We start from the raw sequence: 16375 nt of genomic DNA, 5'->3' as shown, positions 1-16375 counted from the left end.
TATAACTCAATATCCGACTTTGAAATTTTGATAAAACATTAAAAATACCCATATTACCCATTCTAAACATTAAAAATGGAGATATAAAATTTGAAATTTTGAGCTTAAATCGTGTCCAAGTCCCTTTAATTCATAAGTATTATTTTTGGCCCTGACTTATTATTTATTAAAGAAAAAAATACATGTCAACATTTCATTAAAAACTTTAAGGGACTTGGACACGATTTGACTTAAGGTGGCTCTATACACCACTTTTTGATGACGCAGTACGCAAAAAAAGTAAATCTGGAAGCATGCAATTCCGGTGCTGGCTGATTTAAACTGAGGCGAATTGTATGGGGACCGCTCTTTTGAAAACTTTGTTAAATGAATAGATTTTATTTGATAATTGGGAAATTCATCACTTACAAGTAATGTGGTATGCGACACCTTCACGTTGTGTGGTATTTTTTTATCAAAATAAACATTAAAATAATTTTTTTTTTTCTAAAAAAGTTTCTTTCCCATCATCGATATGTAACACCTTAGCTCAGTGGGTTAGTGGGTTCACTACAAACCTGTAGGTCATGAGTTCGATTCCCGTTGAAAACAATAAATTTTTTAACTTTCCAAAATTTTCTAAAACGTATTTTTTGGTTGAATACTGTGAAAGAAAATTCTAAACCAGTGTAAGTATTTCAATTATAATATACTTTAATGCACATTAATATCGACAGATGTTCCTTATCACCTTAAGAGGATGGGAGGGTTGCTTTGAATTTCTCTCAGGTTGGGATACATAAATCCTATTAGCCTAGTCAATTTTCCTCTTAATTTATTTGACTTAGTTTTGCATTAAAGCGAATATATTCACTTATACAGGCCTATAATGAAATACGTATGTATTTATCATTCCAACATTATATTTAGGAAAATTTCTTCAACTCAGAAATGAAAAGTCCTCAAGGTGTTTGGGCCTTGGGACTTAGGAACGATAACCATTATCTGAGGAACTTTCACACCAAATGAAAATATTTTTTTCTGTTTATTTGCAATGATTTTCATTCATTTTTTTTTATGTCACAGTTATTAAAATACATTTTCTTATAACATCAAGTAACTTTTTCAGATGATTTGTCAACAGAGTAAGAAAATATGAAAAATTATGTTTTTGGGAAATGCTTAAAAAAAATGCAATAATAACATTTTTGAATGTTAAGAAGTGTTATATTTTTTTATGTGTCCGAAGAAAATAACCATCATATGACAAAAAAGTTTCTCTTAATTTGTTAATAGGTATCTTTTTAAAAAATATTTTACAAAAAACCGAAAAAACATTTAAAAATTCTTTAAAAAGACCTATAGTATCCCTATCATCATTTTAATATTTGATAAGTATATGTTTTGTGGTCTTCTACTGAAAATTGGAATAAACTGTGGGTGTATAGAGCCACCTTAAAATTTTCAAATTTTATTTTTTGAATATAGAAGTTTATAATGTTATGTCAAATTTTGAAAGTAAAATATCTCGTTGTAAGAAAGATACAGAGTTCATAATTCATTATTTCGTAAACAAAGCTCGAATATTGTCATTTTTTACACATGTGTTGTATTGGTGTAAGTTTCCTTTGTATTTTTCCTTTGTTGATAATGGTATCTATGAAGATATTTAATGAGTTTAAATTGTCTTTTACATGTCATTTTGTCCAAGAAATGGTAATTCTTTACATTACATTTTTGTAAACAACTATAAGACTCGAGCATTTTTGACATAACAACAAATTTTTACCCCTGTATCTCATTTGTATCTTGACTTTAACATTCAATATCTTGGTCAATCATTTAAAATGCACCAGTCAACCATTTTTACACATGAGAAATAAAAATAAAATTTTTGATCTCAAATCGTGTTCAAGTCCCTTTAAAGGAAATTAAAATAGTATTAAAAGGGCAAGAACCATCAAGCCATATGAATGAGAAATTGTACACATCAAAAATGAAAAAAAAAATGGATAAAATTTTCAGTTTAAATCGTACCGCGTCCCTTTTAACTTTCCTGCATTATTGAAATTGCATGTGAGGAATAGTTTGTGTCACTCTGCATTTGTCAAAGTGTACCCCATAATGGAAACAGTTGCCCTAAAACATACTTTTTCAGAAAAGAAGATGACTCTATTTCAAGAATTAATATATGTTACTGATTTTTAAAAAATTCAATTTCCTGTGGGGCACATCTGAACTGATTCTATTCCGTTCCACTTATCACAAAAAGCAGTAGTAAAAAGTTGATATATTTAGACATGATGAAATGATGTTCCTGACATTACCCTCTTATCCTCCCTATGAAATGAATGCATAGTCTTAAACAGGCACGTTATTTCGAAAGAACAAAGGAATCAAACATTGTCATGGGTTTATTATTTATTTCTTTGATACAATTATCTATCCATCCATCTATAAAGACTAATGAAGATTACTACTATTTCTGGTTTGAAGTATAATAATAATTAAACTACACTGACATTACGACAGCAAAAGACATAAGTTGAGTGTCATATTAAAAGATTGTCCAACACATGCACTTCCCCATATTAACCACCGTTGTGATATGTAACGGATCGGCAGTTGTCGATGCAAAATTTCTTCCGCTGAAATTGATTGACAGTTTTCCAGTGTTTCTTTCCAGTGATATTTTCATGGTAAATTCACAAACCAGAAATGTTATAACAATACTTTGATAAATTGTCCCAAGTCATTTTATAATGGTGTAACATGGTGAACTTTTTTAGTTTATTCCTCATTGTTGACGATTTAACCAAATCATGATCTTTTATTCTGGTGAATGACATCCTGAAGTACAGAATGTTATTGTGACGTTGCAGTGATTACCATTTTTTGCAAGCACATTATGCATAACAAGTACCTGTGTTATACATTTATATTACTACTTCCATTGTGAATTTAAAAAAAACCTCGCTTTTAAGCTCACCTGAGCTGAAAGTTTGAGTACGAAAGACGAAAAGGGGCCACGTAAAAAAAAATTTTTATCTCGTAATAACGAGAAAAGATCTTGTTATTACGAGTTAGTTATCTCGTAATAACGAGAAAAGATCTCGTTATTACGAGTCAATTATCTCGTTATAACGAGATAATTATCTCGTAATTACGAGAAAAGATCTCGTTATTACGAGAAAATATCTCGTAATAACGAGTTAATTATCTCGTAATTACGAGAAAAGATCTCATTATTACGAGTTAATTTTCTCGTTATTACGTGAAAAGATCTCGTCATTACGAGAAAAGATTCATATTAAATGGTGCGTTTCTGAAAAGAATTCGACTGGATCGCCCTTTCAGTCTATCTTTTTCATTCCAGAAACATTAAATAATTTTGATTAATATTTAAAAACAACAACGATCATTATTCATTAATTTCTACAGATCAAAATGATTGGATTTGACATTTTTTCTTACATGAATAAAAGGAAAGAACTTCATGTAATTTTACTATTCAACTTATATATATTATAATCCCACTCCGAAGTAAATACCAGGTAGTTCTATAGTCGTAAAACACAATTCTATTAGTTTCAGATAACTATAATGACTATATATAGCTTCCGTCATAGATATGGATATACAGGATTTACCCAAATTGTGTTTCATATGTTCATACACAACCTACATGTTTATTGAAAATAATTGATTTTGTATATATACATATTGAAGTCAGAAAACAAATAACACGTATTCTTCTTAATTTTTGATAAATGGTTCAATGAATTTACAAATCAATCTGCTTTGTTACTTATTCTGAAATTTCTTTAAAGCTTCTTGGTCCGATTTTATATCAAATTATGCGTACGCCTTTAAACGATGATTTTGCTAAGTATGTGTATATTAATGGATATTGCAGTAGTTCATACACTTTACATAAAAAGAATAGAATAATGAAACTTGCCATTTTAAATAGATCTTTTGTAACAAGATAATTAACTCGTGATAACGAGATCTTTTCTCGTAATAACGAGAAAATCATCTCGAAATAACGAGATCTTTTCTCGTAATAACGAGATCTTTTCTCGTAATCACGAGATCTTTTCTTGTAATAACGAGATAGTTAACACGTAAAAATGAGATCTTTTCTCGTAATTACGAGATCTTTTCTCGTAGTAACGAAATTATTAACTCGTAATAACGAGATCTGTTCTCGTAATAACGGGATCTTTTCTCGTAATCACGAGATCTTTTCTTGAAATAACGAGATAGTTAACTCGTAATGATGAGATCTTTTCTCGTAATTACGAGATCTTTTCTCGTAATAACGAGATTATTAACTCGTAATAACGAGATCTGTTCTCGTAATTACGAGATCTTTTCTCGTAATAATGAGATAATTTACTCGTAATAACGAGGTCTTTTCTCGTAATTACGAGATAAAAATATTTTCTTAATGGCCCTATTCGTCTTTCGAATTTGATTGTTGGTAAATATATTTATAAAAATCGGCAGATTTTTGTACTTAGTTGTCAAGATATTTTAATTTTGATACTGTAATGCTGATTTGAGTTAAGGCTATTGTTGTTCAGGTGAGCGACGTGGCCCCTAGGCCTTTTGAATTATTTCGGAGCCACTTCTTTCCTCCACTTTTTGCAAAAAATAAGATTTTTGAGTTCAGATTTTACTTTACGACTTAGGTTAGCATAAATAAGAAAATCAATTAGTTTACCGATGGAAAATGTGTGGTAAATATATACTACACGAATCGAATGCGATTTTTGAAAATTGGGAGTATCTTGATTGTAAAGTGCAGAAATAACAGCGAAATAAATTGGAATCTCTTGCACGAAAAATGAAACGGCTAAATAAATGTGCGCCTTGATTAAAACAAGGTATGTCACTTTTTGGGCAATTTTTGTCCTACCAATAGGAGTTAAAAAGGAAAGTTTTGTAATTTATTTTCTAACCATGAAAATAAGAACGACTGTACATATGCTTTGAATACAAAATGGCAACAAAGCGAAATATATGATATGGACGAAATAACGAAACCACCTTATAATGATGTATGTGGTTCCACTAAAGAACTTCCTAGGATACACGCATCGATGATTTTCAATGGCATCTGCGGAACGTATTCTTGGATGGTGGTAATTTTTTTTATCGGAATAGTATTTGTTGAGATTCAGTACAATACAATTATTAGCAAATGGAAGAACGCAAAAGGAACAAGAAATGGTTTTACATTAAAATATCTTAATCTAAAGGGAAAAAGGAACATAAAACTTCGATGAATAAGCATAAGGGATTTGATCCAAAGCGAGGTGCCGTAAATGCTGATTTGAATATGAATGAAATTTAGCACGAAACTACAAATCTTAAATTCAATAAAGCCATAGTTCCACTTCAACAAATTGAAAATTGCGTCTTTGAGGCCGACAAATATGACGAAGAAAACGTCAACAGCCATGACTGAAATCAGACATTTCTGCATTGGTCCAAACAAACGAAGTCTCTTAAAAGCAACTATTAGAAAAATTGCTACAGTGAGCGGAACCACCCACAAATATGGAGTAACATAGCGGACTAAAACCATTCCCCATTCCCCATAGTAGTCAACGTATCTTAGAGCGTGTTCAAACTCAAGTTGTGCCATAATCAGTTTCCTGTAAAAACTGTTAGCTTTGGTAAAATTTCGTTTTTTTGGGGGTTTTTTGGGGGGCTTTTTTTGGCTTTTTTCTTTTTGGTTTTCTTCTTCTTCTTCTTCTTCTTCTTCTTCTTCTTCTTCTTCTTCTGTGATTTTCTTAGTATTATTTATTTGAATTTCTTTTGAGCAACAGTTTGCTAATCGAATATAATTATATGTCCTTGAACCCACTACAAAAAAAATATATACAGCTATAGCATTTCAAATTGTAAGTTGCACAAGTTTAAAACATAAATTACATTTTCAAAAATAATGACACTTAGCCGTAATGATAGACAATACCACAAGTTAGAAAGCTTAACATGCTTTCTGGTCATTTTCGTAAACTTTTACATTTATTTAGTATTTGATTAAGTAATTTAAATTACTTCGAATTCGAATTAAATGAACATGTTATGGGCATTTTTGCTATTTATCGAAAAACATTTCAAATACTGGTATTAAATGATTAACTTTTGTTTTATCAGCTTGTATATAAATTGTGATATTTAAGGTATCAAAATAATAAGATTATCAAATTTTTCAAATTCTATAATAATTTACACATTCACAATATCTGTAAATCAAACATATCACATAATCATTTCTAAACCGACTACACTATCACCCCATCGGTCATCAACTCTACACAACTGCACTATCACCTCATTGGTATCAACTCTACACAGAGTACATTATCACTTCATTGGTATCAACTCATCACAGACTACACTATCACCTCGTTGGTCATTAACTCTACAAAGTCATTGGTCATCAACTCTACACAGACTACACTATCACCCCATTGGTCATTAATTCTTCACTTACACTATCACCTACATTATAACAACATTGGTCATCAACTCTACAGAGACTGAACTATTTCCTACACTATCACCTCATCAGCTATCAACTCTAATCAGACTACACTATCAACTACATTATCACAGAATTGGTCATCAACTATACACAGTCTACACTATCACCGCATTGGTCATTAACTCAACAAAGACTTCACTATCATCTACACTACCACCCAATTGGTCATCAACTCTACAAAGACTACATTATCACCAACACTATCACCCCATCGGTCATCACCTCTACACAGACTACATTATCACCCTATTGGTCATCAATTCTTCACCTACACTATCACCTACATTATAACAACATTGGTCATCAACTCTACACAGACTGAACTATCACTTACACTATCATCCTATCGGCCATCATCTCTGCACAGACTACACTATCACCTACCACACCGTACAACCGCTTTGAATCATTTCATTTAAGTGCCGTGTGATACATTCAAAATTGTTTGCTTACCTGGACAGCAGACGTTCACTCAGGAAAGAAATGTTCTTTATTATCAATCTTAAAGCTGCTTGGTCCGATTTTTTGTCATTACATTATCAAAATTTTTTTCATACAAATCATTTATCTTAAAAAGTTATGGACTATCTCCAGTCTCCTTTCAAAGTTAGAAATATTCACAGTAAATAAAAATAATTTCTATTTGGGCAAACGAAAAAACAAACCAAAATGCATCAAGGGAATGTTTAGAAATGGAAACCGCATAGTTTCGTCCCCCGAATGATTGGGGTTATTCAACCCGCATGCTATGCATCGATTGTAAAGAAAGCAGACTTTAAATATTGCCTAGCAAAACGTACACATGTTTATTTGTAATTTGTCTGATCATTTCGACCTCTATTTAAAGCGATGTCAAATTTGTAATACAACCATACCCGTCTCGTCGTCAGGGGTGAAATTTAACATGAGGCGAAATAACGCGGTACCTTTTAATGTCGTTTGTTTTGTTAGCAAATTTTGTACGTATTTTTATTCATTGAAATTTGGCATAATTGACGGGTAAAACTATTGCAATGTTTATTATTATACATATACTAAGCATAGCCATCGTTTAAAAGCGTGCATAAAATTTGATATAAAAATATGACCAAGCAGCTTTAAACACATATTAATCTCATAATATTTGGTTAAAAGTAGAGTCATATAGTTGCTCTTTTATGACCAGTCATTTTTTAAAAAAAGCATTGAAACATGAACAGTTTTGAGTCATTTTCTAATTCACATTTGGGGCAAAAATGCAATCTTTGAGGTTTAGACACTTAACAAACTAAAACAGCGTGTGCTATTGAAATAATACAATATCAGAAAATTAGCCTATTATCTAAGCTTTAAATTGATATTCGCAAAAATTTCTATAATTCATTCCTGTGGCTGGTATTTAAATTTTAGCAACAAACCCTTGAAGAAAAATGATACGTTCAAAGTCCGTTGTCCTTGCTGCAATGATCCATTCAAAAGTTGTATGATATTACATTCAAAAGTTGTTATGACGAAACGCTTAATGAAATAGTTCTGTTTTACAGAGATAAATATTAATTTTCGGTGTTTTTGACAAATTACACAAAAACACTATAGCGTTTCAAAAGAAAATTAAACGTTTCCACACCTTTAATCACCGTATTAATTGAACGACAAGTTTATATCTAAACAATGAAATGCTTTTGTTGGTGATTCATCGGGGATATGAAGGTAGTGACATAGCAGAAAATATATTTTTGGTTTATTCCCACGTAGCTAAAATTCTGAAATTCTTATTCCCACCTAGCTAAACTTGTGATTTTCACACCTGATAATGAGTGAGCATCGAGTATAGTCTGTTTTAGGTGTGAACTACCTGTATAGAAATCACCTGTGATATCAATCCACCCCAGGATATTTGCACTAAAAAGTAAATTATATCAAACTAACATGCTAAAATATTTATGTACATGTACATCATATTCAAAATAAGTGATAACTACTAAACCACTCAGCTAAAATAAGTCACCCATAAAAAATTCAGAATTTTAGCTAAGTGGGAAGACACCTTTTTTTCTGCGATAATCGTCACCTTCATAAATCATTAAAGAGAGCATTCTATTGTTAACATTTACATCATTCTTTTTAAAAAATAATAAATTGATCGTAAACAGTAAGTAAAATTAGCTAGAATAGTGTTTATGTGCATCAGTGTTTTAGAGAAAAGAAACAACCAAATGTCTTCTATAGGAATTTTAATCAGACATCAGCATAATTATCTCGTGCAGTCAGTGATGCTGAAGGTTTCAACCAATTGCAATCGATAAATGTGGCGTGTAGATTTCATTCCTGTCAATTTTTACAGAACTACATGTATGAGTGTACAATCAATTTCCGTAAGAAAGAGAGGAAATCATACTTAGTGGATGTAAAATATTATACAATAAAACGTGACATAAATACTTCTCAATAACCTGATAAATGTATGCATTCTTTCTTTAGTTAACAAAGCTATAAACGTACTGAGTACAATGAACGGGTGTATTGTTTACTTGTTTAATTGATTTCTAATAAAGGTGGAATAACACACCCCGATAAAGTCACTCAAATTAACAGTGAATTATTTGATGATTAAAGAAATGAAGATAGATAAACTGTACATATGTCAAATAAGCAAAACATTTGCAGTTTGGGGAATAAACGAATATCTTAAAAATTTAAATAAGTAAACAACAACATAAGCCCCTGCGGGGTTTTAACTTGGGATGTACGGATCAAAAGCCCGAAACTTTAACAAAACGAAAACATGTCAAATACTATAATATTTTTATTAAAAGAAGTCTACTGTACAGCATTCCTTACGAAAGGGTAGGTATTGAAATTTAAAAATCAAACACATTAATGCCCTCTTTTAAACTTTATCTACAGCTAAATAAATTACCCTAGCGCTGTTTCTGGGCCCCTCTATGACAGTCAAGTTAAGGTTGTAGGGGACATCTGTCGATATTAATGTGGACTGAAGTATATTGTAATCAAAATACTTTCACCGAATTAATATTAGCAAATTTTACTATGTTTAGAAAAAAAAATTTGTTTGGAAAGGTACAAATATAAAAATTCCCGAGGGATTCGAACTCATGACATACATAGTGAATCCTCTGACCCACTGCATGAAGATTTTAACAAAGAATGTTTATTAACAGACAATAAAAGAAATAAACATTTATTGAATACTCTTTCATTAGTTTTTAACTAAATATAATGTTGTTGTCTATTTATTTTTCAAATGCTTCCTATTCCAATTACAATGCATCATTTAAGGCGAAAAAACACTGTTATTTGGGCTGATTTTAACTAAACAAACACAGCAAATGAGAGTTTCATTACTGGTTTAAAAACATATTTTGAATGTATCAATCAAGGGACGCTGAACGTATCATTTTTCTTCGAGGGTTTGTCGCTAAAATTTAAATAGCAGCTACTAGAATGAATTATAGAAACTTTTGCGTATATCAATTTAAAGTTTAGATATTAGGCTAATATCCTGATATTGTATTATTTTGAAATCACAGGCCGTTTTAGTTTGTTAAGTGTCCAAACCTCAAAGTTTGCATTTTTGCCGAATAATTGCATTAGAAAATGGCTCAAAATTGTTCATGGTGCAATGCTTTTTTTTTTAAATTACTGGTCATAAAAGAACAACTATAAAACTCTACTTTTAACCAAATATTATAAGATTAATATTTGTTTAAGATTGATAATGATGAACATTTCTTTCCTCAGTGAACGTCTGCTGTCCAGGTAAACAAACAATTTTGAATGACTTGTATCACACGGCGCTTAAATGAAATGATTCAAAGCGGTTGTACGGTGTGCCTACACTATCACTTCATCGGTCATCAACTTTAATCAGACTACACTATTACCCCATTGGTCATAAACACTACACCGATTACATTATCACCTGCATTAAAACAACATTGATCATCACATATTATCACCCCTTTGGTCATCAACTCTACACAGACTACATTATCACCTAAACTATCACCTCATCGGTATCAACTCTACACAGACTACATTATCACCCCATTGGTCATTAACTCTTCACAACTACACTAACACCTCATTAGTCATCACCTATACACATATTACATTATCACCCCATTGGTCATCAACTCTACACAGACTACATTATCACCTACATTATAACAACATTGGTCATAAACTCTACAAAGACTACATTATCACCAACACTATCACCTCATTGGTCATCACCTCTACACAAACTGCACTATTGCCTCATTGGTCATTACCTTTACACAGACTAATTTATCACCTCATTACACTATTCCTCACTGGTCATAACAGACTGTTAGATTGGTCGAAAACAAACGATCTAATTACGGATGCCCAGTTTGGATTCAAACCTAATTGTGGTACACGAGATGCAATATTTGCTCTCCATTCTATTATAACAAATACGTTGTGCAAACGGAAACGATTGTATTGTGCATTTATCGACTTCAAGAAAGCTTTTGACTCAATTGATAGATCCAAACTATGGTTAAAGTTATCTAAAGTGGGCATCCAGGGTAAACTGTTAAATGTTATTAAAGCTTTATATAATGATGTTAAATCTTGTGTTGTCGTGAATGGGCGCTTAAGCGATTATTTTTGTAACAATGTCGGTCTTATGCAAGGTGAGATGCTATCTCCTATTTTGTTTAATCTATATGTAAATGATTTTGAAATGAATCTCTTAAAATCTGGATGCATACAGCACGAATTATTATCATTAAATTTGTTTTTACTAGTGTATGCAGATGACATGGTACTTTTCTCTGAATCGGTTGAAGGTCTACAACGACTTTTAAATGAATTGTCACACTACTGCAAAACTTGGAGCTTGTGTATTAATGTTGAAAAATAAAAAAATTTAGTTTTTAGAAATAAGGGCAAAATTAAATGTAACGAAAACTGGTTTATTAGCTATGACGTTTTAGAAATTGTGGAACAATTTACTTATTTGGGAATAATATTCCAGTACAATACTAAATTTACAAAAGCTGAAAAGCAATTGTCTGACCAGGGTAGAAAGGCGGTGTTTGCGCTTAGGAGAAATATTAGAGGCATGATACTTAATCATGAAACATTATTATCGCTTTTTGATTGTTATGTCGGTGGCATTATTAATTATGCTTCAGAAATTTGGGGCTCTCATAAAGGTAAAAATGTTGAAAAACTGCACCTTGATTTTTGTATGCAAACCCTGGGTGTAAAAAGGTCTTCATTGAATGCTGCTGTGTATGCAGAGTTAGGTAGATTACCTCTTATTACAAAAAGGTTTTGTTCAATTTTAAAATTTTGGAAGGATGTGTTATTAAGTTATAATTGTATTATCCAAATGTGTTACGAAGAAATGTACATTAACTGCGAATTACATTGACATAAAAACTGGGCTTCTGATGTAAAGAAAATTTTAAAATGAAATTGGCTTCAATGAAGTTTGGAATAAACAAACAATTGATTTACTTACTCTAAAAGTCATAAATCAACGAATCACAGACCTGGCTAAACAATATATTTTTGGTAAAATAGAAAATTCGCAGAAATGTCATTTTTAAAGCGCTAAGCATAGCTCAGCGCTTTATTGTCGTTAGACTTCTATTTCCGGTGCAAGGAATAACTGCCCTCTATGAGCAGAAATATACATCATTTAAACTGGTAAGAGGTATAGGGAACCAGTTATCTGGGTGACGGAAATGGCCGAGTAGATACGATTGGTTTGCGGGGCTTACGTACATCAGCACGGGATGCTACGCAGTGATGAAAAAATATAGTGCGTATTCAGAAGCTAAAATATAGAAAAAAAAAATCGATTCTTTGCAAGAAAATGTCAAAAACTGTGATAATTACTGTTCAAAAGGTATAATTTGTGATTTTAACATATCTTTTTTCAGGCAAGTATCCATATACAAGTCGTGTTCAGCTTTAATTCACATCATCTTCAGAAAGTAACATATATTTAAAGAAATCTGGCCTTCGATACTTTAAATTGATATTCATTAAACATAAACCAAAATTACGATAAGGCTCATTTCCGCCTACGCTTGCACACAGTAAATTTTCTTAGAACCAAGCTAGGTTAGCGCTTTTCAGTACTTTCAGTACTTTGATTATAAATATTAAGTGGATGGATTTTATCTTCAATATTACCTTAGAAAGTCAATTCATGTAAAATTTCAACAGTGTATATCAAAATTAAGATTGTTCTCTCATCGTTTAGCTATCAAAACTGGAAGGTACAATAATACACACAGAGCCCAAAGGAACTGCTTTTCATGTAAAAATTATGTTGAAGATGAATTCCATTTTATTTTAGTGTGTCCAGTATATATTGAATACCGTCAAAAATATATTAAAAAGTATTTTTATGAGAAACCATCGATGTTCAAGCTGTTGCAATTGCTTAATAACGAAAATTTTAAAGATAAGTGTAACCTCGGCAAGTACATTTACTATTGTATGAAATTAAGAAACGATATATGTAGTTAACTTTAGATTGTTGTTCTTTTGATTCTTTTCGCCTTTACTTGTGTCAATTTGTCATATTTATGTATGTACAATGTAATAGCTCTCCTGTAAAATACCCACTTCTATACTTTACTATGTTTAATTTGTATAATCTGATGAGCTGCAAAGCTTAAAGAAATAAAGAATGAATGAATGAATTTTGCAATTTTCCATAAGAGGACCATTTCCGTATCTGTCGGTACTTAGGAGCAAGTACCTTTGTACAAGTAATGTTTTACAATTATTAAAGAAAAACAAACATTTAAGAAAGTGACAGCTTGTTACGTAACATATCAAATGGTTGATATACGAAGGAAAGTCATTTTAATGGAGAAATGTGTAATTTTCTGAAAGGTTATACATTAATGAGTTGTAAAAAAAAAATACTGAACTCGATGGAAAAAAATTTTAAAGTCTTTTTTTTTTAATAAGATACCACACTGTCTCTTTAAAGGAGTAATTTTTTACACAAGCAATTCTTTTAAAGGAACGATCAGCATGTTATATGAGTTGTCAACATGAAATGTTTTTATGTTATGCCAAAAGTAAATAGGATGAATCGCGTTGTTTCTGTCATGTTGTAAGTTTTGAAAATACTGGTTGGGTGTAAATACAAAATTTACTACATGTCTAAATTTTAATCGGTGCGGTTCATGTGATATTTTGATAATACAAATCTCAATAAATTCTTGAGCTGTTGTTCTTTATGTGTAAATTGTTATTCCAAAAGATCTTCTGGACAAGTCTTTTCATGGCGGAACTGCTATTCGGGATAGCTAAAATACTCTAGGTTCTCTGTTTAATGACTTATAAAGCGAAACTAGGTTAAGACAATTATCTATGATAGTCATATTTGAATTTATAAATAATTTCGAATGAAACGTGCACATTTTTTTCAAAGTGGTTTAATATCGACCACATTCAAAGTGCGTTAGAATTTTTTTTTTAAAGTGCGTAATTTTTAAGTGATAAATATTTTTAATTTCTTAGTTCTGATTTTGTCTTATCATATTGCTATGTCGCTCATGTTTTGAAATGCTAGGGATCTCGCGCTTTATACCACAGTAAAATTCTACAACATACTATAAAAATAAATGTTTTGTAGGATAAGGAATACATAACTGATTAACGTTTCGTACAGCGTTCGAAAAAAGGTCTCTGTCAACGAGTATATTGCACATAGACATTTTATAACCAAATTTTCTGAAAAGAAAAACTTTATAGTTTAGTTAAATAATGATAGAAGTTTTGACCATGTACATGAAAAAATAAAGGCTTTGAATACCAAAACTGACTTAAATACTTTTGATGAGAAAATATCCACATACTTAAGTTTTCAATAACATTTCTACTATAAAATAAAACTTACATGTACAGAACAGACCACTCAAGTCAAATCCACCGGACTGCAATTAAAATATTTTATTTTAGAAAAAACGAAAAAGAAATTAAATTACATAACAAAATTTTCGTTAATATTAAATTATTTCCTAAAATATTGAAAATGATTTTCTCAAACTTACATTTAGATCCCAGTCTTAGGGTACATTCAGGCGTTTGGCTTTAGTACTAAGTTATATGTACTATAAAATAGCGAGATTAATTTGTCTCTTTTAGTATGCTGCCAATAACTGTAGAATGTTTAGCGCACCTTTTTATATTAAGCTTAATATACTTGATATTAATTGACTTTTTTGACCAATGACTTTCGGGCGAAGCACCACGACACAGTATGAAGTATGCAAGTCTACAACAAATTAAGTCAATGATGCTTCTTTTTATGTTTTGCAAAAAATACTTATCTCTATAAGAATGTACTAAAATAATTACATGTAGGAATATACCTTATACTTTATACCTCACACTAAGACGCTTTACACAAACGCATGCCGATGTATGAAAACTTTTCGAGAGCCGAGTGCAAACGAAAATTTTACACATAGTCATAAGTTAGTTGTCATGGGGCAACATGTAAGTAATGAACAGTTTCAAGTACCTTTTAAGGTGATGATCTGCATGTGATAACACAAAGCGATATGTCAGCGAGAAACTGAAAAGCGTAGGTACATGTTTAATTGTTTTTCTTTCTTAGCTAACAGCATTGGCAACGTACATTCAACTAGCTGTAACTGTAGATTTTGGCATTGTTTCGTCGTCGTTTTTTTTAAACCACCCACATGGCATGTAACTTGTATTTGAAAATAATAAAATAAATGCGAAATTATTTTATATATACACATATTTGACTTCTTTGCGTTGTTTTCTTTGTTGTAATTCTGTTGATACGACGGCGTGAAATCAACGTTGAAACAATATTGAACAACGTTGCGCAGCTGCTAGGGACGTAATTGCGCTGCAGAAGCACGGCCACTAAACAAGGGGTTATGAGTAAAGGTGTCATTTATTTCTTAAAATTTGAACTTAAGTTATTTTTTTACCTGTCTTTGGTTATTCTTGTGCCTTCCATATTAAATTTTCTGACCAGGTATCAATTTGCGTGTTCTGACACCACTGGTATATTATTATTAATGACTGTATAGTATTGCTTTTCAGATCGCCTTAAAGTACAATCGTGATAATTTGTGGATTAAAATTCATTGAAACTTAATTAATTTTACAAAAAATAATTTTCTATCCAAAATAAATTAAGATCGGAAAAAAAGGTCAGTAAATTTTGACATTGTTGTACAGACTCGACAGAATTCATGTTTTCCTGTTGCAACAAGCTTAGCTTTAATTAATTTAATTCAGATTATCAAAAAAGTAATATGAGAGAAACAATCAATTTACGGAAAGGTGCTATGTAGTTGAGTTTTTACTCTAATTTTATCGGATTACTTTATTCATGATGCATTCGCACATTTTGCGATGATTCAGTCAATAATCCAATCTGTGAGTTATAACGGTACAAAAAAGAACTCCAAGATCACGATTCCACTTTACCTAGCCTGGTTCCAATCTTCCCATAATGCTCCGCACAGTAGGCCCTACTGTGCGGAGCACTACCACCAGATGATCTCTTATATAAAGCGAATAAACTTTTTCGTACGTCAGGGGAAGACGTTTTCTTAGATGTACATGTCATAGCGGTAAAGCGACTGGCAAGTAAACTCACTAATCATGTCCCGGTCTTGTCAAAATTAGCTTCAGAAATAAAGATGAAAAATTACTAATTACTAGTATTAATTACTAATCCTTACTACTTGAGAGGATGCACGAACCATAGTGAGAAACCTACTGCAAGCTGATTCACTCCGTGGCGACGCTAACGGTATTATCTGACCAAACATGGACCAT

The 16375-nt window shown here is 31.4% G+C and overlaps 1 pseudogene; it reads right to left on the bottom strand.

Annotated features, from left to right (window-relative positions):
• Positions 1-4598: 4598 nt before the first annotated feature.
• LOC128187546 (uncharacterized) lies at positions 4599-16163 on the bottom strand (annotated as a pseudogene).
• Between the last annotated feature and the right edge of the window lie 212 nt (positions 16164-16375).

The sequence above is a fragment of the Crassostrea angulata genome, chromosome 6 (assembly GCF_025612915.1).
Source record: "Crassostrea angulata isolate pt1a10 chromosome 6, ASM2561291v2, whole genome shotgun sequence".
Lineage (NCBI taxonomy): Eukaryota > Metazoa > Mollusca > Bivalvia > Ostreida > Ostreidae > Magallana > Magallana angulata.
The sequence above is the reverse complement of the archived record's forward strand: the minus strand, read 5'-3'. Positions and strand labels throughout refer to the sequence as shown.